General features: G+C 48.8%; 1 protein-coding gene and 1 pseudogene across 1 annotated transcript in view; one reads left to right on the forward strand and one right to left on the reverse strand.

Moving 5' to 3' along the window:
- Nucleotides 1-361: 361 nt before the first annotated feature.
- Nucleotides 362-19,408, reverse strand: LOC129147393 (protein scribble homolog; annotated as a pseudogene).
- A 1,379-nt stretch (nt 19,409-20,787) lies between these two features.
- Nucleotides 20,788-25,512, forward strand: part of PIK3R6 (phosphoinositide-3-kinase regulatory subunit 6) — a 38,597-nt gene continuing 33,872 nt past the window's right edge. Inside the window, exon 1 of the mRNA XM_054709224.1 lies at nt 20,788-20,839. The gene's annotated coding sequence lies outside the window, so the exon portion shown is untranslated. The remainder of the gene's footprint in view (nt 20,840-25,512) is intronic.

A 25,512-nucleotide genomic window follows, 5' to 3' on the forward strand; every position in this document is an offset into this window, starting at 1 on the left:
GCTGGCAGGAGACCACCCTCCAGCCCCACAGGGAAGCGGAAGTAACCTCTGTGAGGCACATGATCAAGTTTTCATACCTGACCTGCACTGAGTGGAACAAAATCACGCAAGCAGCATTTCTTTTGTTTTTGAAGTTAAATGTTGTCAGTTTTATTCTCCTTAAACCACAAAATAGTGTTTGTTGTACAAACATCACTAGTTACAATCTTGCCAAGAGGTTGGGGAGGGTGCAGTTAATCGGTGGCCAGAACTCCCGAGGAATCTCTTTAAAATACTAACACCCAAATTAGGAGACTTGGGTAAGGGTGGTGTTGGAGCCGGCAGGGCCCCATCCCAAGTTCAGGGGAGACACCCTGACCCTCTAGGAGGGCACCGGGCCCAGGACACAGCGTCCTGGCCGCATTGGGTGGCAGCTGCTGTGCAGTGTCACCTCCTCGGGGCCCGTGGCATCTGGCGACAGCCTATTGGACAGTTCCAAGGACCCCAGCTCCTCAGCAAAATCTAGGGAGAGGCGGTCGGGGCGGTGCTAGTCTGGGGATCCAGGTCTTCCAAGGGGTGGGTGTGGGGTCGGGGGGTTCGGGCAGCCGCTTCAGGGGCCCACGCTTGCTCCGTCCATCCTGGGACTTGCTGAGAACCATCGGTGAGTCATCCTGGCCGCCCTCCCAGCGCACCTTCTCTGCCTCTAGGGCCTGCGTTGGGGGAACAGAGGCCCCTCGGCATGGGCAGCTCAGGTCTCTGCGGGTGCCACTCAGCTTCGCCATCTGGAGGACCCCGGCCGAGCCCTGCAGGCTTCGCTCCCACGCTCTTCCACACCCATGTTGGTCACCTGAGCTGCTGGGGTGAGGCCTGGCCGATGCTGCAGGCCCTGCTTCTGGGCAGCTGCGCCCGCCCCTCTCCCCCCCCCCCCCCCCGCCCCCCGTCCTCGTTGCCTGAGGGGCCTTTGGGACTTGAGGACACTGCCTCGGCTGAGCAGGGGTCCCTGCTTCAGCCTCAGGTGGGCTGCTCCGCTGCCCTGTCCTCAAGACTGGGTGGGGTCCTGGGACAGCAGGGAGCCGGTGAGCACCTTCTCACCGTCTGGGCGTCGTCCTGGGTCTGGAAGCGGAGCAGGGGCTGCACCTGGTTCTCAGGCAGCCACGATGGAGGGGGAGGGGGAGGGGCAGTGAGAACAGCAGGCTCTGCAGCCGGTGCCCAGACACATCCAGCACCCGCAGCCGGCAGTGTGTCCGAGGATGGCCAGGCGGCTGACCCTCAAGGACGGGACACTGAGTGCCACACAGCCCCGGTCTCCGGGGCAGCACCTCCGGCAGTCCCGGTCCGCACTGATGTCGGTCAGCTTGGCCAGCTTCCCCAGGAGGGGCAGGGCCCTCAGCGGGGTCTCGGTGAGGACCACTCTGACGAGTTCTCACAGTCCTCATGCCTCGGGCACCTCCAGACGGCTCTGGCCCACTCGGATGGACAGCTGCTCCAGCTGACCCGGCCGCCAGGAGCCACTGCGGCGGGGCCTGGGGCAGCAGCAGGTCTGGAGCAGCGCCTGCACCAGCTCCGCGGCCGCGTCCAGCGGGTCTCCCACATGTCCAGGTGCACCAGGCCGCAGGCTCCCGAGCTCCAGAGGCAGCTGGGTCCATCCAGCCACCGCCCACCCGAGGGCGTCACCCGAGGCAGCGCTTCCACATCATCGCCTCCCAGATCCAAAGGACAAGGCCGCAGGCAGGGACTTGAGCGGGTTCGGCCGGAGCTCCAGGGCCACCAGGTGGACGAGGTTGCCCAGGTTCCCCGGGCAGCGCCTAGGAGCCTAGGGCATTCAGGGCCAGGTGAGCCAGGCTGAGTGGAGCCTTCGGGGGCCTGCAGAAGGGGTTCCCGCCGTCCCCAGGGCCTTGCAGAACTCAATGCTCTCGGGGATCTCGGGGATGTGTTCCGGGACATGCCCAGCTCCTCCAGCTGCAGGAACTTGGCCGCCTCCGGGGCAACCGCTGGGTCTCGTGGTGGCGCGGCCCAGCTTGCGCAGGTTCAGCGCCGGAAGAAGGGCTGGTCAGCTGGTTGGCGTGGAGGCGCAGCTCCTCCTGCTGCAGCTGTAGCTGTAGGTCTGGGGCGTGGCCCCCAGAGGGGAGTGCCTCTTGTCCACTGACTCCACCTGCGGGCTGCAGCGCCACAAGGGGATACACTTGAACTTGGAGCAGTGCCCGTGCTCAGGCTTGGGTGGAGGAGGGTGGCGGGGCGGCCTTGGCCATCAGGAGCACCCGGGCACCTGGTGGGGAGGGTGGGGAGGGTGGGAGGGTGGGGTAGGACAAGCGCAGCCAAGGATGCAGCAGCACCAGGCCAGGCCCAGACTCTGAACACTCAGAACCCTGGGATGCTAGTGGCCTGGGGAAGGGTTGGAGGGTAGAAGGGGGCGGGGGGCAGAGGGCACTGACTCTCAGGAGGTGGGAGCCCTGGTGGCGGCCCCCTGCATCCCTTTAGCACCTCGGGTCTGCCTTCCTGCCACTGTGCTGCAGTGGGAACCATCACTACTGACTGCGGGGCTGCCCCCGAAAGCAACATTTCTGTCTCAGGAACCATCTTACCTTGGCATTAGAGGGCGCCCCCTCGTCTGCCCTGCCAACTGGTCCTCTGGGGAACTCGGATGCAGATGAACTGTCAGTCCCTTGCCGGTACTGCTCATGCGTTCCTCTAACCCAGCAACGCAAGCGTTACAAAAAGGGTGTTGGGCACCAGGCCAATAACCAGCTGGCACCAGGAGTTGTTATTTGCCACTGTCCCTAAGCTGTGCATCTCCCGGGATGGCTAGGGCGTGTGGTGGTGATGCTGGCATATACCACTCACGTGTCTCCTCAGCCTTGTTTGCTTTCCACCGATGCTGAGGAAACCCAGCAGTGACTGAGGTTGACCAGGTGGCCCTTCTGTTGCCTCTGAACTCTCGGACTCTGCGGGTCAACCAGAAGCATCCGAGCTTTCTGTGTGCTGTGTACACTCCTCCAGAGGCTAAAATGAAAAGTCACAAAATACCAGTGGTGGGTGGGGCAGGGGGCAACCAGATGCTCCCAGGGCAGGTGTGAGCATCAGATGCGCGCTCCATTTAGAAGACTGACTATAAGCGTCCCGATGTCCCAGTGATTGAGTACAGGAATGCTCAACAGAAATGCACGCACATGTCCCCCAGGAGACATTTACAAGAATGGACAAAGCAGCATTACTCTTAATTCCCCGAAGCTGTAAACGACCCGAACCCTCCTGACAGCAGAATGTGCAGGCATAGTCCAGCCAGTTCGGCTGTGCCTTCACCGGGAGGAACGATCCTTTGAAATATACAACGATCTAGGTGAATCTCACAAACTGGAGAGTGGATGCGCCCGGCACTAAAGGAATCATGATTTCCTTTATTTGCAAGTGGTTACCTTGGGGGTAGGGGGGTAGGGGGGGAGGCATTACAGGAAGGAGGCCTGAAGGAACTACTGGGGTGCTCGGTTCCCATCATGTATTTTGATTTTTGTCTTTGGTTTTTAAACCTAAGGGAAGATTATGCAGTTTGTGAAAATTCATAGAGCTGTTCAACCATGATATTGACTTTTTTTTGGTAAGCATATAATACACCAATTAAAAGTTTTTTAAAAAGAAACAAACAGTATGTTTCAAACATGCTATGAGAATCTCAGCACTGATGCGTGGTTGCAGACAGAGCAGTTGAGAAACCTGTCACAAAGCCAAACTCACACCTCGATGCCCAAGTGCGGCAATTACATCGGGGCATTTAAAGTAACTACTACATAGCACCAAACGCCCCCGCTTGCTGCAGGAACCTGCCGGCATTCACACCCACTGAACCTCATGGCCAGGATGACCCCGAAGCAGAATTGTCTAACACTCACTCTGAATCCTTAGATACCGACACAAGAAGCTTTTAAGACATGAAAAACGTAATTCTTGGGGCATTAAAAATATCTATTGGGTTTTATATGTCTTTGTCAACTCTCTTATCCACCTGGAAGACATTAATTCTCCGTGATTTTATCCACATTTATTGAGCACATTGCATGCATGCATGCTGCCCTTTTCAGGAATCCTCACACCTACAGAAAATGGGGTGCAGTAATACAGTGCTGGGGGTTATTCTGGTTGCTTCCTCCTTCCTCCATCCCCCCTTCTTCCTTAATAAGAGGACCCTAATTGTTTTTCAGGACAGCAATGGGCTCATGTAAAGTGAGTGCTGACACGACTAAGTTAATTTAGTCACGTATGATGCCAAGAGCAAATAATTTGTTTGCTTTTCCCTTCCATAGAGACAGGTTCAAATGTGAGTGGACACATGCTTTCACAAAATGCACATCTGTAATCCATCCTGTTATAACCCAACTGTAATAAACGGGAGGAAATGAGGGGGATCCACTGAATATAAGAGCCTGGAGGGGATAAGAGTCCATGGATTTTCAGATAATTAGAAATTCATGCCCTAGCCGGTTTGGCTCCGTGAATAGAACTTGGGCCTGTGGACCAAAGTTTTCCAGGCTCAATTCCAGTCAAGGGTGCGTACCTTGGTTGCAGGCTTCTCCCTGGCCCAGGCCCTGGTCAGGAAATGTGCAAGAGGCACCCAATCGATGTGTTTCTCTCACATCGATGTTTCTCTCTGTCTTTCCCTCTCTCTTCCACTCTCTCTAAAAATCAGTGGAAAAATACCCTCAGGTGAGGATTAACAATAAAAAAAGAAGAAGAAAGAAAGGAAGGAAGGAAGGAAGGAAGGAAGGAAGGAAGGAAGGAAGGAAGAAAGAAAGAAAGAAAGAAAGAAAGAAAGAAAGAAAATTCGTCAATATTGTTCTGTCACATTAGATATCCAAGTGCTTGAGATTCTGTAATAGTCAGAATTGTAAATATCTTAAATATTTTTAAAACTTCATGTACAATTAAAAACAGTCAAAGACCCTTCGCCGGTGTGGCTCAGTTGGTTGGAGCATCATCCCGATATGCCAAGTTTACGGGTTTGATCCCCAGTCAGGGCATATGCCCAGGTTGCAGTTTCAATCCCTGGTCAGGGTGTATATGGGAGGCAACTGATCCATGTTTCTCTCTCATATCGATGTTTCTCTCTCTCCCTCCCTTCCTCTTTCTAAGGTAAAATCAACAACAACAAAACACACATACAGTGAGGTACTCACTGCGGTTTTACAATGAGTACACAACCACTGGGATTGCTATAATAGACAATATCAAGTGATGACGTGGGTGTGGAAAAACTAGAAACCTTGTACATTGCCGATGGGACTTTAAATGGTGCAGCCACTTAGGAAAAGTTTGATAGTTTCTTCAAAAGGTAAACAAATCGGCATATAATCCAGCATTTCCATTCCTATGTATTTATCCCCGCACACTCCTCCCCTAATGAAATATATCCACACAAGCACTCATAGGCAAGTATTCCAGCAGCGTTACTCGAAATAGCCCCAAAGTGGAACCAATCCAAGTGGCCATCAACTGGTGAATGGGGAAACTAATGTGATACAGCCTTACAACGGAATGTTACTCAACACTAAAGAGGAACTAAGTACTGACTAACTCCTGATGCAAGCTGCAACGTGGATGGAACGCAAACACACTGTGCCAAGTGAAGGAAGCCCGATGTAAAAGCATGATCCCTTTTACTCCAAATGTCCAGGAAAGGCTAATCTATAGAGGCCAAAAGCTGCCTGTGGCGAGTGGTGGGAGTGGGGAGTGGCTACAAGTAGGAATAAAGGAACTGCTTGGGGTGGTAGAAAAGTTGTAAAACCGTAGCATGGTGATAGTTTCACAACTCGCTAAATTTACCAAAAATCATTAAACTTCACACTTGGAATGGGTGGATTTTATGGTGTGTAAATTTTACCGGAATAAAGTAATTAAAGAAAGAATGAAGCAGTTAAAGCAAGAAAAAAAAGAGTGGACAAAAGTTAAATTATAGGATAGGCGTCACAGAGGAAATTTCCTCTAACTTGAAATTTGTCTAACTTGAAATAATCTAAATTGTCTAGTTGACCGTAGATACTTAAAAATAACTTGTTTAACACGACGCACAAAATATTTAGCGTCTCCCAGAGGAAAAACTAACCCTTTGCACCCGCTTGCTTTTTTTTCTCGATTCCTTTATTCTACTCGGGATTTAATTTTTCAAATACCCCAGAATTTACAAAGCGCGGCAGTAGAATAAAAAACTGGAGTTTCTTTTCATACAAACTTATTTATTTGGATTTTTTTATATTTCAAATTATTGATATATTCAATACAATTTGACACACGAGCTGCTACCGATACTAACCGTGTCGAGTCACACTCGACATCCGAGTGCAAAAGGCTAAAACGGGGACCAGCCTCCTGAGGGAATCAACCTCAGGTCAGATTCGAGTCTGCAAGGTGAGCCGTGTGCCACCAGCAGGGGGCAGCATCCCTCCGCCCCTCCCTCCCCAGCAGAGCCGAGAACCGCTAGGCTGGCTCTGCATTGGCTTACATTCAACCTACCTCTAAAAATAAAGGGGGAAGGGAAAGTTTGCACAAAGAAACACACGAATAATCGAAGGGCAATGTTTCACAATAAAAATAGGAATATCATACTCAGGCCAATAATGCAAGCAGTCAGCAAACTCTTTCTATAAAGGTACATACAGTATAAGACCTCTGTCACATATTCGCCTGTTTTGATTTTGGTTTTACAACTCTTTAAAAATATAAAAACTAATCTTAGCTTTGGGCTGTACCAAAAAAAAAACAAAAAAAGAAAAAACACACAACAAGCCGTTCTGTGGTTCCTCGGGTGGAGTATTAATGTTCCATTAAAATGATAAGCAACAGATGGGGAATTCTACCCCCACTTCACACTCTTTTGGTCAAAGGTAAAAATGCAACTCTGGTTTTAAAATACTCACCACGAACCCATCAGCAGAGGGTTTGAGGGGAGACTGGGGTGAGCAAATGGGCTCCAGGCTTCTCCCGACTGGTGACGCCAGGGGCTCAGCACCCGGGAGCTCTCGGCCAGGTGCCAGGACAGCAGCAAAGGCAGACTTTCTAAAAACAAGCCCGTTTCTTGCCCTAGCTGGTTTGGCTCAGTGGTTAGAGCGCCGGCCCGTGGACTGAAGGGTCCTGGGTTTGATTCTGGTCAAGGGCATGTATTTCGGTTGCAGGCTGGATCCCTGGCCTTTGTAGGGGTGTGTGCAGGAGGCAATCAATCAATGTGTCTCTCTCACATCCATGTTTTTCTCTCTGTCTCTCTCTTCCCTCCCACTCTCTCTAAAAATCAATGGAAAAGTATCCTCGGGTGAGGATGAACAAAAATAAGATAAAAACAAGTCTGTCTCTTGCGAGCCCCTTTCCAATCACGGGACTTAACCGGTCAAAGAGGGGAGTCTGTGAGATTCAAGCCTAGACCCCCAGACTTCCCTTCCAGACTTTCCCACTGGCACCTGCGAAGCAGCCTCGGTGTGCAAAACAGTGAAATGTAACTCAACCACTGCGCAAATACCTTTTATTTTAAGTCTGTTTTGCTCATTTTAGTCTAGGGTCTTTAAAACATTGCATATCCTCCATTTTCCAACCATTTGTACCACAAGGGTCCAAAATCATGCTTATGGCCACAGAATTGCAGTCAGAATGGGATGAAGCCTTAAAATTACACCTCTTTGGTTCCATAGCCTCACACTTCCATGCAAGGAAAACGGCACTCCACATTGTTAGAGCTGAAGCAATGCACCTGAACACCGAGAAAGAAGCAAACCAGTAGCAGTTCCCGCCAGCGGGAGGCTGGCCTGGCCTCACAGCCCGGCCCTGCACAGTCCCTCGGGGCTGAAGCCAACGCACAAGGACAGGGTAGGTAACACCAAGGAGAAGCAGGGGTGGAACAGACAGGAAGCGATCGCGGGGAGCGGGTGCAGGAGCCCTGGGAAGAACACCTCACCCCTGGGCCCCCAGCGAGAGCCTCGGCAGGAGGAGGTCTTGGCGAGGGAAGGCAGGGCCAGAGCGGGGAAGCAGAAAACACAAAGCTGATTTCTCCAAAAACAAGCAATAACAAACGACTAAGCAAGAGCTTTTGCTTAAAATACTTCCCTACCTTTCATAAAGTCCGTCCCTATCTGATTGAGATGAACTTCTGTCACTCCGGGTACTCTGAGGCTAATAAAAAGCCAATAGGTCTGGTATGTCTTCGGGGTGGACGGAATGCCTCTGCTTGTGTAACCTGAAATCAGGTGCCTTTCACTAAAGCCCAATTTGCACGTTGTGCCAGCTTAAACGAAGACCTATTAATGAGGTAAGCTTCCATGAAAAACCCTGAGAAGACACACACTCGGGAAATTTACGGCACCCCTATGAAGAACAAGCTTATCTATAAAAATAAAAGCGTAATATGCTAATTAGACCGGACGTCCTTCCAGACAACCTTCTGGATGAAGCCGGGGCTGCGAGGGCCAAGGCAAGCCACCATGGCTGCGAGGGCCACGCCCCTGGCACAGATTTCGTGCATTGGGCCTCTAGTTTCTATATAATTCCCCTGCCCAACCTACCTTTTCACTGCTCACAGCAGTTGTTCAAATGCATACATGGTAATCTTGTAATCCTATATAATAAAAGGGTAATATGCAAATCGATCTAATGGCTGAACGACCAGTCACTATGACACACACTGATCACCACAGGGCAGACACTCAATGCAGGAGCTGCCCCCTGGTGGTCAGTGCGCTCCCACAGGGGGAGCACCGCTCAGCCACAAGCCAGGCTGACGGCTGGCGAGCGCAATGGCCCGCCTCCATGGGAGCACTAAGGATGTCCGAGGGCTCCCAGACTGCGAAAGGGTGCAGGCCGGGCTGAGGGGACCCCTCCTCCCCCCGCCAGTGCATCACGGATGTCGTGCACCGGGCCTCTAGTTTTCTATAATTAGTAAGAAGATACACTGGATACAATACTCCTTCTAACGGATCAGGCTACTTATCAATGAAAAAGTTGAACCCTTTGGTGGAGACTAAGGGAGGACTGAGGGGTTAGTGTTTAATGGGGACAGAGTTTCAGTTTGGGAAGATGAGAAGGTTCTGGAGATGGTGGTGGTGATGGCTGCACAGCGTGTAAACATACTTAAGACTATTGAACTGTACACTTAAAAATGGCTAAAATGGTAAATTTAATGTTTGGTATATTTTATCACGGGGTGGGTGGGGGGAGACAAAAAACGTTTAAAGGAGTTTTTTAAAAGTGAATTAGCCAGGCTAGCATGGCTCAGTGAGTGAGCATCAACCTATGAACCAGGAGGTCACAGTTCGATTCCCGGTCTGGGGCACATGCCTGGGTTGCGGGCTTGATCTCTAGTGTGGGGTGTGCAGGAGGCAGCTGATTGATAATTCTCTCTCATCATTGATCTCTTTCTCTCTCTCTCTCTCTCTCTCTCTCTCTCTCTCTCTCTCTCTCTCTCCCTCCCTTCCTCTCTGAAATCAATAAAAATATTTTTTTAGAAGTGAATTATACACCGGCTGCTATGAGGTTGGGCTAAAGAATAAAATCAAGCACTCACAGCAGGGAAAACACACTCAACCATGGGGCATTTAAAACACGCGGAGCTCCTTCTAACAACTCTCTATTTGCTAACGTCTTTATCTGTCTGTTGGTCACCCGACATCCCTCTCCCCAGCACACAGAACATCCACACACTGGTCTATCACATTACCGTTAATTTGGCAGAAATGACTCAATATGGATTCCTAAAATTAAAACAACCAATTAAGTCCAGAATCTAGCTAGGAAAGCACAAACTGATTTTTTTCAACAAAGAAATATCAAGTACCACTATGTGCCAGGCTCTAGGGACAGTGGACAACAAGGCAGACACGATTCTGGCCCAGCTCAGGGTCCAGGAGGGAAGCCAAGGAGCTCATTATAAACTGAGGTCACCGCTAGGACAAAACAGGCAGGGGAAGTGCCGGCTCCAGGGGAACCGAGGTGTTAGACACAGCAAAAGGGCGGGAAGGAGTCTCCGCCATTTCTCACCTCCCGGTTGATCATTGCTGATAGATTAACCTATTGATTGTCTAACTTTCCTGGAACGATCCTTCTCTTTCCAATACTTTTTTCTCTCTGCGAAGTTTGCTTGTACGGTAATATGTACGCGATGTTTCAGAATTATCACAAAGACATCTGAAGCAACAGGTTAACGCAAGCACAGTCATGCAGAAATGAGACTTTCTCAAAGTGAGTAACTTGCAGACATTCATTCCATGAGTAAGTATTGAACACATACTACCTGCTACCCATGGTGCTCGACTCTCAAAATAGCAAAATATTCACAGAGCCTGTGAAGTGAACCGTATGGAGTTGTCCGCAGGTGACATGTGTGGGTAGGGGACAGTGACAAGTGACATCGGGAGGGCGGGGAGAGGAGGTAAAAGAACGTTCCCAGGAGATCTAGACAGTCTTCCTTTGTTATTTTGAAATAGTATAAGCATACAGTAACATTGGGAGAGCATCTAACACTTGAGTACCCAACACCCGACTTTGTCGAATCTTTACATTTCCCACGCCTCCCCCAGCTCTGTTATAAATACGACATTATAGATAATAAAAAGAGAACAAAGGGCATTCATTCTCACTAATAAAGAAACGTCGATGAAAATGAGATGCCACTTTCCTCTCATCAACTTGGGAAACATTTTAAATATTGATTAATGTCTAATGTTGGCAAGAGTGTGGGAGAATGGGTATTCATGCAGAGTAGAAGAGAGCATTTCACAAGCCATACAGGAGTATCAATCTTAAAGAAATACAACATGTGTGACTCAGCAATTTAACGTATACTAATATACCCCACAAAAACACACACGGGCATGAGTGCATAGAGACATCACATGCTCTAGCAGAAAGTGGATGTGACAAAGACACTCTCCGTAGCTTTACCAATAATCAGAGTACTTTATTTTCCGGCGTATAAGACGACTTTTTAACCCAGGAAAATCTTCTATACGCCCAGTCGTCTTATATGCCAGAAAATACGGTACTTTGCAACTGATAAAAACAGTGAGCCTGATGTGTACAAAGTGATTTGGAAAGAGGCCTACTACATGGAAAGTTAAAAAACACAAGTTGCGAAAGTGTGCAGGATCCCTACGGCCCGCAAAGCCTAACATATTTTCACCTGAATGTATTTTGATTTCTCTAGTATTATATAGGCTCCCTAATTGATAGCCCACTATGCACACTTTTTTACACCTGGCTTTTTTTAATTCAATATTTCATTGTATTGATGCAACATAATTTAATGTACTTAGTAGTGCTAGCTGGCTTATTCCAGTGTTTTGGTATTACCTCGAACACTGCAATAAGTAGCCTTGTTCATATATGTTCAATTTCATACTTAAATATCTATAGAATAAATTTCTAAAAGTAGAACTGTATGGGACAGGGATACATTCCAAAACCAGCCCCAAATGGGTATACCTACTTTCTACATCCTTGATATTTGGTGCTTCAATAGATGAAAATGTTTAATTTAGGCCTTGGCTGGGTAGTTCAGTTGGTTAGAGTGTTGGCCCAGTATGCCAAGGTTTTGAGTTCGATCCCCTGTAAAGGCACATACAAGAATCAACCAATGAATGCATAAATAAGTGGAACAACAAATCTCTCTCTCTCTCTCTCTCTCTCTCTCTCTCTCTCTCTCTCTCTCTCTCTTTCTCTCTCTCTCTCTTCCTCTCTAAAATTCAATCAATAATTTTTAAAATTTTTAAATTTTTTTCATTTATATTTCTCACAAGTAAAGGCTGAACATCTTCTCCTTTCGTATATCTTTTCCCACAGAGTCTCTGGATATCCTTGCCCGTTTTTCTGCCTGACTATTGAGTCTCTCGTTGGTTGGAAGGGGCTTTTGATAGATGAATAAAGTTCGCTCTCTGAAATGAGCTGCAACCCTTTTGAGTCCGTTTATGCACATATTTGTATGCAGTCTAATTCGTCAGACCTGCACAAGCACACGTGTGTGTGTGTTCCGGATTTGGTGTCATACTTAGCCTTCTACCACCTTTTCTTCTAAGACTTCATGCTTTCTTTTTTATGTCCTAAATGTAATGGGAATTTATTTTGGTATTAAGGTTTCAGCTTCTACCTTTTTCTAAATGGCTATTCAGTTTTCTCAGTATCATTGGTCAATAATCTTTTCATCACTCCTTTGAAATGCTATCTTCATCTCACACTAAATCCCAAAATGTATTTGTGTCTCTTTCCATGTCTATTCTTGGCTCTTTAGTCAGTTCCATTAATCTGCCTATGCATGGGTGCCACAGTTTTATTTTTCTTTATCTCTTTTTTGTTAATCCTCACCCAAGGATATTTTTCTATTGATTTTTAGAGAGAGTGGAAAGGAGGAGAGAGAGATAGAAAGAGAGAAACATCAATGTGAGAGAGACACATTGATTGGTTGCCTCCTGCACACACTCCTGACCAGGGCCAGGATTGAGCCTGCAACTGAGGTATGTGCCCTTGACCAGAATCGAACCTGGGACCCTTCGGTCCACAGGCCAAGGCTCTATCCACTGAGCCAAACCAGCTAGGGACACACTTTTCTTTATTGAGGTTTTACATAGTTTTTAAACATCTGATAGGATTTGCCCTCTTCAGCACTCTTTACTTTCATAATTTTCTTAGATACTATATTGCTTAATTTTTTGTTTAAGTCAAAAGAACATTTTCAGGCCCCAAAATAAAAATATGGGGGTCACAGCAATTCCTCTTCTGGGTATTTATCTGAAGAAATCCAAAACACAAATTTGAAAAGACATATGTATCCCTATGTTCACTGCGGCATTATTTACAACTAGAGGCCCATTGCATGAAGATTCGTGCAATAGGCCTTCCTTCCCCTGGCTGCTGGCACCAGTTTTCCTCTGGCACCTGGGGCTCAGGCCTTTGCTTTGGCCAGAGCCTTCAGTCTTCACTCCAGCCAGAGCACCACTCCTATAGCTCCCTCCACCCCCTGCTTTCCCCCTCATTGCAGGCGTCCCGCCCCACCAAGCCACTCTGAACCTGCATGCATGCTGCCCAGAGGCCCAGAGTGGCTGGGGGGCGAGGCTGCCGCCATCTTTGTTGGCTTAATTTGTATACTCACTCCTGATTGGCTGGTGGGTGTCATGAAATGATGGTCAATTTGCATATTTCTCTTTTATTAGTGTAGATAGCCAACATATGGAAGCAACCTAAGTATCCATCAATAGACAATTGAGCCCTAGTTGGTTTGGCTCAGTGAATAGAGCATTGTCCTATGGACTCAATGGTCCCAGGTTCAATTCCAATCAAGGGCACATGCCTGGGTTGTGGGCTCAATCCCCAGTAGGGGGCAAGCAGGAGGCAGCCAATCCATGATTCTCTCTCATCATTGATGTTTCTATCTCTCTCTCCCTCTCCCTTTCTCTCTGAAATAAATAAAGTATTTTTTAAATAGACAATTGGATAACAATGTGGTACCTATATACAATGGAATATTACTTGGCCATAAAAAGAATTAAATCTTACCATTTGTGACAACATGGAGGGACCTAGAAGGTATTATGCTAATGAATAAGTCAGACAGAGAAAAACAAATGTTATATGACCTCACTTTTATGTGGCATCCAAATAAACCAAAACAAACAAACAAACAACAACACAGATACATCGATACAGAGAACAAACTAATGGTTGCCGGATGGGAAGGGCCTTGGGGGCGCTGCGTGAAAATGGTAAAGGGGTTAAGAAGCACAAATTGGCAGTTACAAAACAGTCTCGGGGATGTTAAGTACAGACAGCCTAGGGAACTCAGTCAATAATACTGTAATGACTACATATGGTGCCAGGTGGGCACTAAACCGACCAGAGGGAACACTTCGTAAGTTATATAAATGTCTAATCACTATGCTGTACACCTGAAGCCAATGTAAAAGTGAACATCAACTGCAATTGAAAAATTAAAATTAAAAAAAGAATAGAACTTGGCTATACTGAATGTATATTTTAAATTATGTTTTATATTACTTATGTGTAAAAAATAAATTGAATAACACATTTATTATTGGAACATAAAAAATATGGGGTTGTCTATGTATGGGTGGCAGGTGAAGCCAAGAGACTACATGAAATCATGGAGAGAGACATGAGCAGTGAATAGGTGGACATGGACCCCCTGGCACAACCCTAGGGAGCACCTAGACTCTGAGGGGAGGCAGAGCAGCAGCCCTCAAGGATGAACATAATTTAATTAAAGATGGCATATTCAAATAAGCCAAAATGAGCCCAGCCAGCATAGCTCAGTGGTTGAGCATCGACCTGTGAACCAGGAGGTCACGGTTCGATTCCAGGTCAGGGCACATACTGGGGTTGCGGGCTCAATCCCCAGTAGAGGGCACCCAGGAGGCAGCCGATCAATGATTCTCTTTCATCATTCATGTTTCTATCCCTCTCTCTCCCCTTCCCTTCTCTCTAAAATCAATTTAAAAAAAATTTTTTTAAATAAACCAAGAATGAGAAATAACAGAAATCCCACAAGGCAACCACCACTGATGCTTAACAACTGATGAAGCTCCACAACATCACAAAAAACCTCCCAGACCTGCCTGCTTTCTCACGTATGAGCCACACTCAGATTCCTTCGTCCTCTTCCCCCTCAGTCCCCTGCTGGTTTACAGGACAATATCTAAGATGGTAAATCCCTGGAGCATGTGGCTCAGGTTAGTGCTATTGGCTCTGTCTGCAGGAATACCCTAGAAAATGGAATGATGTCCATGTCCTAGATAGTACAGTGTTCAAAACGGGGCAGTGGGGCTCTAGAAGACAAGAGGCTGCGTGCGAGCTCCCCCTCCAGCTTCTACATTATCCATCAGATGACTTGGGGGCCCTTTGAAAGGAAACTATGGTTACCTGGAGTCAATGTGGGATCACTGAGAAGTCATGCCAAACCAACCTCATTTTGTTGAAGCCAAACAAATGGGGTAAAATAAATCATCTCAGCAAAGCATTTGGCTTAGCTCTGCTAGGGCAGCTGGAGGTCACTTCCACGGCCAGTAACACCACCCCACCCCACCCCACCCCAAGCCTTTTCTCTATGGCATTTTATGGCATATAGAACTCTGCTTTGTATTCGTTTTTCACATACACCTTATTGCTTGTTTATTCTTCAGAGTCAGATTTCGGGGTCTCCTCACTTTGAATTCATCAAAAACATCCAGCACATAGAAGCTCAGACGGCATATGAAACAAAAGAGATTTGGGATGAGAGGGGAAAGCGTGAAGTGAGCTTGTATATAAGCAGGTGTACAGCTGAGCCGCACCGCGGGGGTGCTGGCCTATTGTCGCTGTCCCCTCGCTGGACCCAGGGCTCTGACCTTAATCACCTGCTAGTCAATATTTGGAACAATTTCTCCAATTGAAGCCACAGATGGGATGTTTTTATTACCTGCTAAGGGTCTTCTTTGAGACTGCCAATACACTAGGATAACAATCAGAATAGAATCTTAATAGATTTGAAAGGACTATAAAAAGATAGATGTACACAAAAACAAATAAAATACTACATTTGTGTTAAATATAAAAAATTAGGGATGGTGGGAGTAGGGTGTCGGGGGTCAACTGGGAAAAAAGGGGAACATTTATAATACTTTGAACAATAAAGTTTTTAAAAATAGGATTAGAGATTTGCTCAAAAAGCTCTAAGATATAAAACACTGACCAAATGCAATGTGTGGGCTTTTATTTTGGATGGTGATTCAAAGAAATAAAATGTTTAAAACACTTGATACAAACAGAGAAATTTATCATTGACAAGGTATTTGATTTTGAGGAATTATCAATTTTTAGGTGTGATGTCATTAATGTTTTAAGAATAACATTAATAATAAAGAGTTCTTAGTGTCTATTGACAGATAAATGGATAAGCAAAATATGGCATGTACATAAAATAGATTATTTTTCAGCCTTAAAAAAGAAAGAAATTCTGCAACATGCCATAGCATGGATGAACCTTGAGGGCATTATGCTAAGTGAAATAAGCCAGTCACCAAAAAAAAAGATAAATACTGTATGTTCCTACTTACATGAGGTACTTAGAATAGTCATATTCACAGACACAGGGAGGAGAATGGTGGAAGCCAAGGGCTGGGGGAGGGGCATGGGGGGTCATTGTTTAATGGGGACAGAGTTTCAGTTTTACAAGATGGAAAGACTCTGGACGTGGATGGTGGTGGTGGTTGCACAACAATATGAATGCACTTTAAACCCCTGAACTGAACACGCCCGGCTGCTCTCTGGGCAGAGCCGCTCACTTACGTGGCCCTAGGCTCTCTGAACTCACACTTTGTTCTTCGTGTGAAGTCACGGTTGGGTTGATATGCTGGCATCGTGATTTTCACGCCAAACCTCACCAAGAATATCTACCCTGCAGAACTGGTATCCACTCTCTTGAGTGCAGTAGGTTCTTAAATATTAGTGATTGAGTCCAGTTCCTCATACAAGAGCCTATGCACACATCCATGGCGTTTTCAAAGGTAGCGCATCTCGCAAACATGAGACAGAGTTTTCACATCTGAGAACCGTGGATGCACAAATAAGGCCGAGCCTATGAGAAGCAAAAGAAATGAAGACTGGTTCTCAGCCAGGGGGCACCTGCAGTCTTTGGAAACAGGCGGGGGCGATTTCATTCGTCCAACCACTAGAGAGCACTACTAGCATTTACCGCACTGGGGCCAGCTGTGCTCAACACAGGGCAATCCCACAAACAACAAGAATTTTACATCCAAAATACCAAATGCCACTGGGTTTTACTCCATGTGCAGAAACGGAGGGTTTCAGTGGACAGCAGAAAAAACTAAGGACTCCTGATTTCTTGGGTAAGTATTCTGATAGGTAACCGAGCTACATGTTTAAGCAGCCCCTGTAAGCTGTGAGTTCATCAGAAGTAGACAAAGTTCTATTGAATGATCCTTTTCCGTCCTCAAGACCTGCAACTAAATGAACCCAAGTTCAAATCTGACACTGGTTCATCAGAGAAACGAAAATTAAAACCTCAATGAGATACCACCTCACACCTGTCAGAATGGCTATCATCAATAAATCAACAAACAACAAGTGTTGGAGAGGATGTGGAGGAAAGGGAACCCTCTTGCACTGTTGGTGGGAATGCAGACTGATGCAGCCATTATGGAAAACAGTATGGAGATTCCTCAAAAAATTAAAAATGGAACTGTCTTATGACCCAGTGATTCTACTTCTGTGTATATATCCAAAGAAACCCGCAACACTAATTCAAAAGAATACATGCACCCCTATGTTCATTGCAGCTATTTACAATAGCCAAGCTATGGAAGCAACCCAGGTGCCCATCAATAGATGAATGGGTAAAAAAGTTGTGGTACATACATGCAATGGAACAGTTCTCACCTATATACATATATAAAAAAAAAGAATAAAATCTTACCATTTGCAATAGCAATGGATGGACCTAGAGGGTATTATGTTAAGTGAAATAAGTCAGTCAGAGAAAGACAAATACCCTAAGATGTCACTTATATGTGGAATCTAAAGAACAAAATAAATGACAAACAAAACAGAAACAGACTCATAGATACAGAGAACAGACTGATGGTTGCCAGAGAGGAGGGGATTTGGGGACTGGGTGAAAAGGTGAAGGGATTAAGAAGTACAAATTGGGAGTTACAGAATAGTCAAGTGAATGTAAAGTACAGCACAGGGAATATAGTCCACAATATTGTAATAACCATGCCTGAGGCCAGGTGGGTACTTGAAATATTGGGCGGGGGACCACTTTGTAAAGTGTATGATTGTCTACCCACTATACTGTACACCTGACATGCATGCAGAATAATATTGAATGTAAACTGTAACTGAAAAAAAAAGAAGTCCAGAAAATAGATGAGACGTATTTGTCTGAATAGGTGGGACCGGGCGGGGCTCTCTGGGAAGAGGGATGAGGATGGGCCAGGAAAGATCAGTAACTTCACAGCCCCAGGCCGAGTTGCAGGAGCAGCTCCCAATGCCCAGGAGAGACCGAGGAGCGGGGCGGCCTCTGCTCCTTGCAGGGGACAGCTCTGGAGTGTGGACAGGCACCAAGCCCCTCTGTGGCCGCCACACCCAGTGCAGTTACAGACCCAGCAGCTGATAAGAGGGCAGGGTGGCCACAGAGGCCTCACCGGCTTGTGACTTCCGATTCAGTTAGGCCCACGCTGATAAGAATGGCCACACTGCCTGGCCTCTGCTCAGTCCTGAACCTGCGGGGGCTGAGTTCTCGGTCCTTATTCATTTCACCCTTCCCAACCTCTCCCTCCCTCCTCCGTCCACCCCTCTCCCTCCACCCCTCTCTCCCTCCATTCACCCATTCACCCATTTACTTTATCTAATGAGCCAAGCATTCTCTTAACATTCTCTCATCCTATATGAGTAGAGTAATGAAGACTTCCTCTCTGCTTTCCCAGAAGTTACAGTGGACGGCCAGAGGGGCGAGGCAGACATGTGACCTAAGAACCCCAATACGAAGATGCAAAATAGAATGTGAATCCAGTCACACAAAAGGGGACAGAAGAGTACATGTGGTCGGGAAGCAGAGCCATAGAGCAAATTATTTAAATTTCAGGCCTCTTTTTTTTTTCCCATGTATGTGTGTGTGTGTGTGTGTGTGTGTGTGTGTGTGGGTGTGTGTGTTTTTTTTGTCTTGTTTTTTTGGCTTTTTTTGTTTGTTTGTTAATCCTCACCCAAGGATATTTTTCCATTGACTTTTGGAATGGAGGCGGAGAGACACAGAGAGAGAAACATCCATGTGAGAGAAACACATCGACTGGTTGCAACAACCGAGGTACATGCCCTTGACCAGAACCAAACCTGGGACCCTTCAGTCCTCGGACCGAGGCTCTATCCACAGAATCAAACTGGCTACAGCTAGACTCTTTTTTTTTCCCCCCGAATGTCCTCTTCTAGGAAATGAGGGGATGGAACAAAATGCATCCATTTTGCAGAAAAAGGGACTTCTCCTTTGGTCGCAAGTGACAGAAACCTAGCTCAAACAGCCTAATAAAAAAAGGGGGGAGGGTATGTCTTGGATCACATAGTTGAACAATTTAAGAGTGAATCTGGGCCGCAGGGTCAGGCAGAGCTGAATCTGGACATTCAGACAACGCCGTCAGCAACCTGTCACTCTCCATTCCCCATTAGGCCAAATCGATGAGAGCTAGAAATCGGTGGGCTTTACCAAGGTCCAGAAATGTGTTGAAGATTCCCCAGAAGACTGCTTGGCTTCAAAATGCGAGAAAAAGAAAGAACATGACAAGTTAGCAGACGTGTCACCTTGGAGGCCAGCTCCTCCCCAGCCCTGCCCTCTCCTCACCGCCAAGGTCAGCAGGTACCCGTCATCCTCATCCGTGTCCTCTTTGCCATCCTGGACTGTGCTGACCATCATCTCCTTGACGCTCCCTCCCCAGCTTCCTGGCCCTCCACTCTTCCTCCTGCCTCTCTGACTTCTTCTTGGCTCTTCTCTGCTGAACGAAGGATGACTTAAAGGGAGCCGGGAGGAGGGCTGGGGAGAGAATGCGCACACAGGTGAAGCCCGGGTCACTGAGGAGCTGCGGTGGGTCAGGACTTCTGGGAGGGGACGGAGCGATGGGATAGAGCCCGAGGGTGGGGATCAAAGGAGGACCGGATGGAGCAGGTCTTTACACGTCACGCCAAGGAGTTTGGCTGGTCTCGTGAAGGCAATAGGGGGCCGTGGAAGGTGTAATGTGATCAGAATGTGTTCCACCGTCAGAGAGAGCCCTCTGGCTGCGAGGTGGAGGCAGCATTCCCGGGAGACATCCGGTTGTTGCCAGAATTTAGGAGGAGACTGTGGGGAAGCCCGGGACTTGGTTGGAATGTCTGTAAGGAGGATTCGCCGAAAGGTCGGGGGCCTCTGACCTTGACTTTTCCAAACAAGTCCGGTCCCCCAGGGTGTTTTGCTAGAATCTCTGTGTTTAGTCTTTTAGACCCGACCTTGTAGAAGCATGTGCTTTCTCAAGGATACGTGCCCTGCTGATTGTATCTAGAGGTTAATTTTAGTTCAAGCTGTTATGACAATAAAAGCCTAAGGAGGCAGGCGAATGGGGTGACTTGGCGGCGATCGCCACGCAGTGCCTTAGCCCTCTCGGTCACAGAAACGTGTGTGAGAGCAATCATTCATCCGTCGCTCAGGCTCTGGAGGTCAGCCCCGGCAAAGGACCATGGTGGCCTGATGAAGCAGGGATGGTGGGAAAAGCGGCGGGTTCATGAGGTGCTGACAGGACTTGGTGCTGCTTAGATGGTAGAGGTGAGGGAGCCTAGAGGTGCTAGGGACGACTCTCGGCTTTCTGATTCTAAGGCGAGGAGCAGAAAAGTGGGTGTGGAGGGGAATGATGAGCTGGGTTCGTACACACTTTGGAGGTGCCCGAGGTCTCGCTGGCGGAGGCAGGGGTGCTTGGTGTGTCTGGAGCTGGGGAGAGAGGTCAGCTCGCCCTGCATCCCTGCCCAGTCAGCAGCAGGACCTCTGGGAGGAGACACAGGTGCCCAGCTCCTGCCCGATCAGAATAAAGAACCTCCGGTGACCGAGGCTGACCACAGAGCAACCTCACAGCGGGGTGCGCCCTGGGAGGAGCTCTGAGGCCTGTGGGGAAGGGGAAGGGGAAGGAAGAGGAGGGGACAGAGCCGGCCTGTTCACCCTGGGCTTTTCTCTGCAGATTGGAGGCTGCCGTTGAGACCGAAAACACCAGCCTGGCTCCTCTCAGGCATCGCTTCTCTGGGGCTGGCAGCCTCCCTGGGCAGGACTGTGGGGAGCGCATCGGCGGAAGGACTTGGGCTGAGCTGCAGCAGCCGAGCCGAGGTAGGTGCTGGCTGGGGCCGGGTCTGCAAGGAGGGAGCGGAAGCGGCAGATCAGAGCAGAGCAGATGGGGTGCCTGGAGGAGGGATGCTGGAGGGGGGTCCGCTGAGACAGCCCTGGCTCTGAGGAACACAGGCCCAGCCTCTCTGAGGGACACCCAGACCTGGTGGCTCCTGGGACCACTCAGCCAAGTTAAGATTGTTCAGCCCATTTTCACAAGAAGAAAGGACACAGGCCCCTGCGAGAAGACCTCTTCTTTCTTCTCCGAATCGTGCAAATGCCGATAATCATAAGACTAATATACATGCCCCATCTGTGCTGTAGCGTGCAGTCCCCATCCCACTGGATTCTCATGAGCAATCGGCGGTAGGCTGGATACGTGTTCTAATGCCCATTTTATAGGCCGGGAGGCTAAAGCTTAGAGAGATGAAGCAACTTACCAAAGATTACAGGGTGGTTAAGCAACTCAGAACGAACCTTCTGGGTTCCCTCTGCAATCCTTCTGGGGCAGCTTCTGCCCACCCCTCTCCCGGGGAACTTGGAGCCAGTGAGGCCAGTCTGGCCTTTCTCTCCACACACATGGATCGAGCATCTTCTACACGTGCAGCCAGCGCGAGTCCAAGGCCGGTCTCCATCCTTGAGAAGCTGACCGGCTGGTGTGGGGGTTGAGACCTGGCTACAAATGACTAACAGAGGAGGTCAAACGCGCCAGAGCCGTGGGCGGGTGGGGTGTGAAGGGGGAAGCTGGCGCTGGATGTGGGATCAGGAAGGGCTTGGCAGGAGGTGCACCTGAGCCTTGAGGGAGGCAGATGGTTTGTGTGCGAACACGAGGCAAGTGTGCAAACCCGTGGCGTAGGAGAGTGGCTGTGAGAGGTGGTATTAAAGGAAAGGATGTCTAGAGGTTCAATTTGGACACAAAAGTGTAGAGTTTATGGAGGACTTACAGGTCTGGCCTGTCCCGTTTCTTTATTTGGTTTTAAGTGGATTTTGAATATGATCTCATTTAGTCTTCACAGTAATCCTGTGAGAAGGTGTTATTGTTAGGTCTCCTTTTTAAAAATAAATTTTTATTGATTTCAGAGAGGAAGGGAGAGGGAGAGAGATACAGAAACATCAACGATGAGATGATTGCACACCCCACACTGGGATCAAGCCCACAATCCGGGCATGTGCCCTGGCCAGGAATCAAACTGTGACTTCCTGGTTCATGGGTCAATGCTCAACCATTTAGCAACACTGGCCAGGCTATTAGGTCTCCTTTAAAGTTAGGGAAACTGAGGGGCAAAGGTTTTAAGCTACTGGTGCAAGTTGCCATAGCAATAGAGAGGGTTGAACCCAGGCAGCCCAGCACCATGCCAGGGCCTGCGCGCCCCTGTTATCTCCAGAGATCTGTCTCCCGGATTGACAGTGAACGAGAAGGCCACGCTGCAGTCACCGCCACCTTGTCCTGGCCCCAAGCTTCCCGGCCTGCGTGCAGGCTCCCTGCCCCCGGGAACAATGCTCTCCCCTCACCCTCAGAATGGCCTTCCAACAGCCAGGTGTTTCCTTCCCAGCTATCGGCAGACATAGAGGAGGAAATGGGCCGCCCCATCCACAGGGGACGGCCACAGGGTAGCAGGCCATCCCCTCCCCAGCCCCGCAGGATCTGGAAAGCCTCATGGGGTGAGGGATGAGGGGTGAGGGGTGAGGGAACCCTCATTCCTACTCCCCCACCCCCACCGTGAGTCTGCTACCACATGCTCTAACCCAGAGAACCAGGTGTGTTGCCTGGCCAGCATGACTGTCTCAATGGAGAAAGGGCCAGAGCACTGGAAAGAGCACCTGCCCCTGACCCCCTGGGGCGTGAAGCAGCGGTGGTGGGAGGAGGGGAAGTGGATTGCCGGGGAGCAGGGCGGTGGCAGGCTTAGGCAGCCCCTTCTCTCTGTGCCAGGCTGTGGGCAGAGGGCATGAGGGAGGCAGAGGTGCAGTCCTGGGAAATCCACATCTTTTCCCCAGGTTTTAGTCCAGAAGGGGTGGCCACAGGGAGGTCTGGGGGGCGGTGGTTCTGTCTGAACAGCCTGCCCTAGGAGCCAGCAATTAGAGCTCGGGGTGCCAGGGTGGGCGGGGACCGTCAGAACCTGGGGTCTTCATTGTGAAACACTGACCCTGAGCCAGGCCTCTTCACATCCTCCCCTAAATCCTGCTCGCTCCAGTGCTTCCTCTCCGGAAGCCTTCCCACGCTACTGGCGTCAACTATGGACAGCAGCAGCGGTGAACGCACTCCCGTCGGCCTCTTCCTGCTGCGTCCCGATGAGCGCCTCTGTGGTTCTGTGGACCGTCCTGGGGCCTGCTGCTCCCTGAGGCAGTGACCAGTGTGGGTCTGCACCTGCCCCAGGACTGCTCATTGTGAATGTGCTGTATTTAAGGAGACAGGCCCTCTAAATCCCAATTCATTTATTCACTTTTTCATTCACTCATTCATTCACTTATTCATGCACTCATTCATTCATTTATTCATGCACTCATTCATTCACTTATTCATGCATTCATTCACTCACTTATTCTCTTTGTCTCTGGTCTGGTCCCTCTGTCAAGAACAATGAAGGGTCTAAGATTTTACCCTACTTATAACTAACTGCCAGGGCTGACCAGCAGACCCTGAGCTACGGATGAATGATTACTCTGACACACGTTTCTGTGAAAGAGAGGGCTAAGGGACTGCTTGGCTTGAGAAACCTAACAGCCCCATTCGCCTGCCTCCTCGGGCTTTTACTGTAACAACAGCTTGAACTAAAATTAGCTATTAGATACTATCAGTAGGGTAAGCATCCTTGAGAAGACACATGCGTCTGTAGTGTCCTTTAAGCAAGGACGTCTAAAGACTAGACATAAAGATTCCAGTAAAGCACCTGGGGGCTCAGACTTGTTTGGAAAAGTCAAGGCAGGGGCTGCTGCCTTCGGCAAGGTCCCTCAGAGGCCCCCTGACCTTTTGGAGATTCCTCCTTACAGACTTTCCAACCAAGTCCCATGCTTCCCCGCAACTAACAAGTTTGCTTGCCACAGTTTTAAGGACATTGCAGAAAACACGAGACTCCAGGTCAGAGACAAAGGACTTTATTACTCACGGCACAATCAGAGCATGAGTGTTATGTCTTTTGGTCCCCCTTGCCTGCCCCCCTGTGGGGACAGCACGGAGGCAGAGCCAATGAATGCTGTCCCAACCAAGCCTGAGCTTGGGAAGCCCAGTTTTCACAATGAGCTGCCAGCAGATCTTTGCCCTGAAAAGAGACATTGTCTCTATTATACTGAGCGGCAAGTAAATCTATGCTCTGCCCTGGGGGGAGACACACTCTCCCTTTTCCAAAGCTATTCATGACACAAACTTTCTTGAAGACGTGATCTGAACCGAACGCTCACAGGCCTGCACAAGCCATGGAGAACTGTCTTCCTGCACCCTCCTTAGTGCCTGGCTGGCTCCTCCCTTCGCCTGGAGCATGATTCCTGCAGCGGCCATCTGGCTTACTCTCCTCCTCCTGCAGGTTTCTACTCAGATGTCACCTCTTCAATGAGAACTCCCTGATCACCCTTTTATAAACCACATCCCCAACTCGGGAAACCCCTCATTCTCCTTCCCAGTCTCATTCTTATAGCACTGCCATCATCTAACATGCTATTTAATCACTGACCTTGTCTATACCATCCGTACTCACTGCATACTCACTAGACTAGAGCACAACCTTTAGGAGGGCAGGTGTCTTAGTCTATGATAAGGTATTGCCATATCCCCAGGACCTGAAACAGTGTCTGACATACAGAAGATGCTCGGTAAATATTGAATGAATGAATGATTGAATGAATGAATGGATGACTCCATCCATTCCTTGATTTGGTCTTCAACTGAAGACACGTTTTCCGACCTTGTGTCTGTAGCATAGTGTCCATCACATAATGAGGCTCAATAACTCCTGAACAAATGAAATGATGCATGGACAGCGCAGGGTCAGAGGCCACAGGGCAGTGACCTGGTGCTTCTCCCAGCTCACTGGGCTCCACCCCCCGTCCGCTCGCCCTGCTGCCTGTGCTGGAGGCAGAGGTCATGTACTTCTTTCCTGTGGTGTCACGTTCTTGCTGTGACTGGGGGAACAGGGAGGCCGCAGGGCATGTGAGCTGAGCTCTGATGTGCCATTTGCTTGGTCAGAGGCACAAAAGGAGCAGCCGGACGTTGCAGCCAGTTGTCCAAGATGGGGCCCGAGACAGATCCCCAAGCACATGTGGCAGGGGTGCTGTGAGTGTGGCAGCGCAGTGTCCTCACTGCTGTGTCTGTGCCCATGTCCCCTCCCCATGGGATGACAGGCTCCCCTGCCCATACTCCAAGCATCAAGAGGATTTCTATTTCCTGTGCCATTTGTCCTCCCAGCCATGCCCCACAGACTTGCTTCTGCTCCTGGCCTGAGAGTAGCTTGGGGACGGTGACACTGTCTTGTCTCCCTCTGAGTGCCTGACAGCCGTTCATTCAACGATCTTTCCTGAGGGCCTTCTGGGTGGTGTAAAGCCTGTGGGGTGATGGGGACATGGCCGTGGACGTGACAGAGTCCTGCCCCCGTGGGGCTTGCATTCTAGTGGGGCAACCGGACAATTAACAAACAGGACACCAAGCGTCAGGTGCTACGGAGAAGCAGAGAGTGCCCATGGATGCT

Source organism: Eptesicus fuscus, chromosome 20 (genome assembly GCF_027574615.1).
Source record: "Eptesicus fuscus isolate TK198812 chromosome 20, DD_ASM_mEF_20220401, whole genome shotgun sequence".
NCBI lineage: Eukaryota > Metazoa > Chordata > Mammalia > Chiroptera > Vespertilionidae > Eptesicus > Eptesicus fuscus.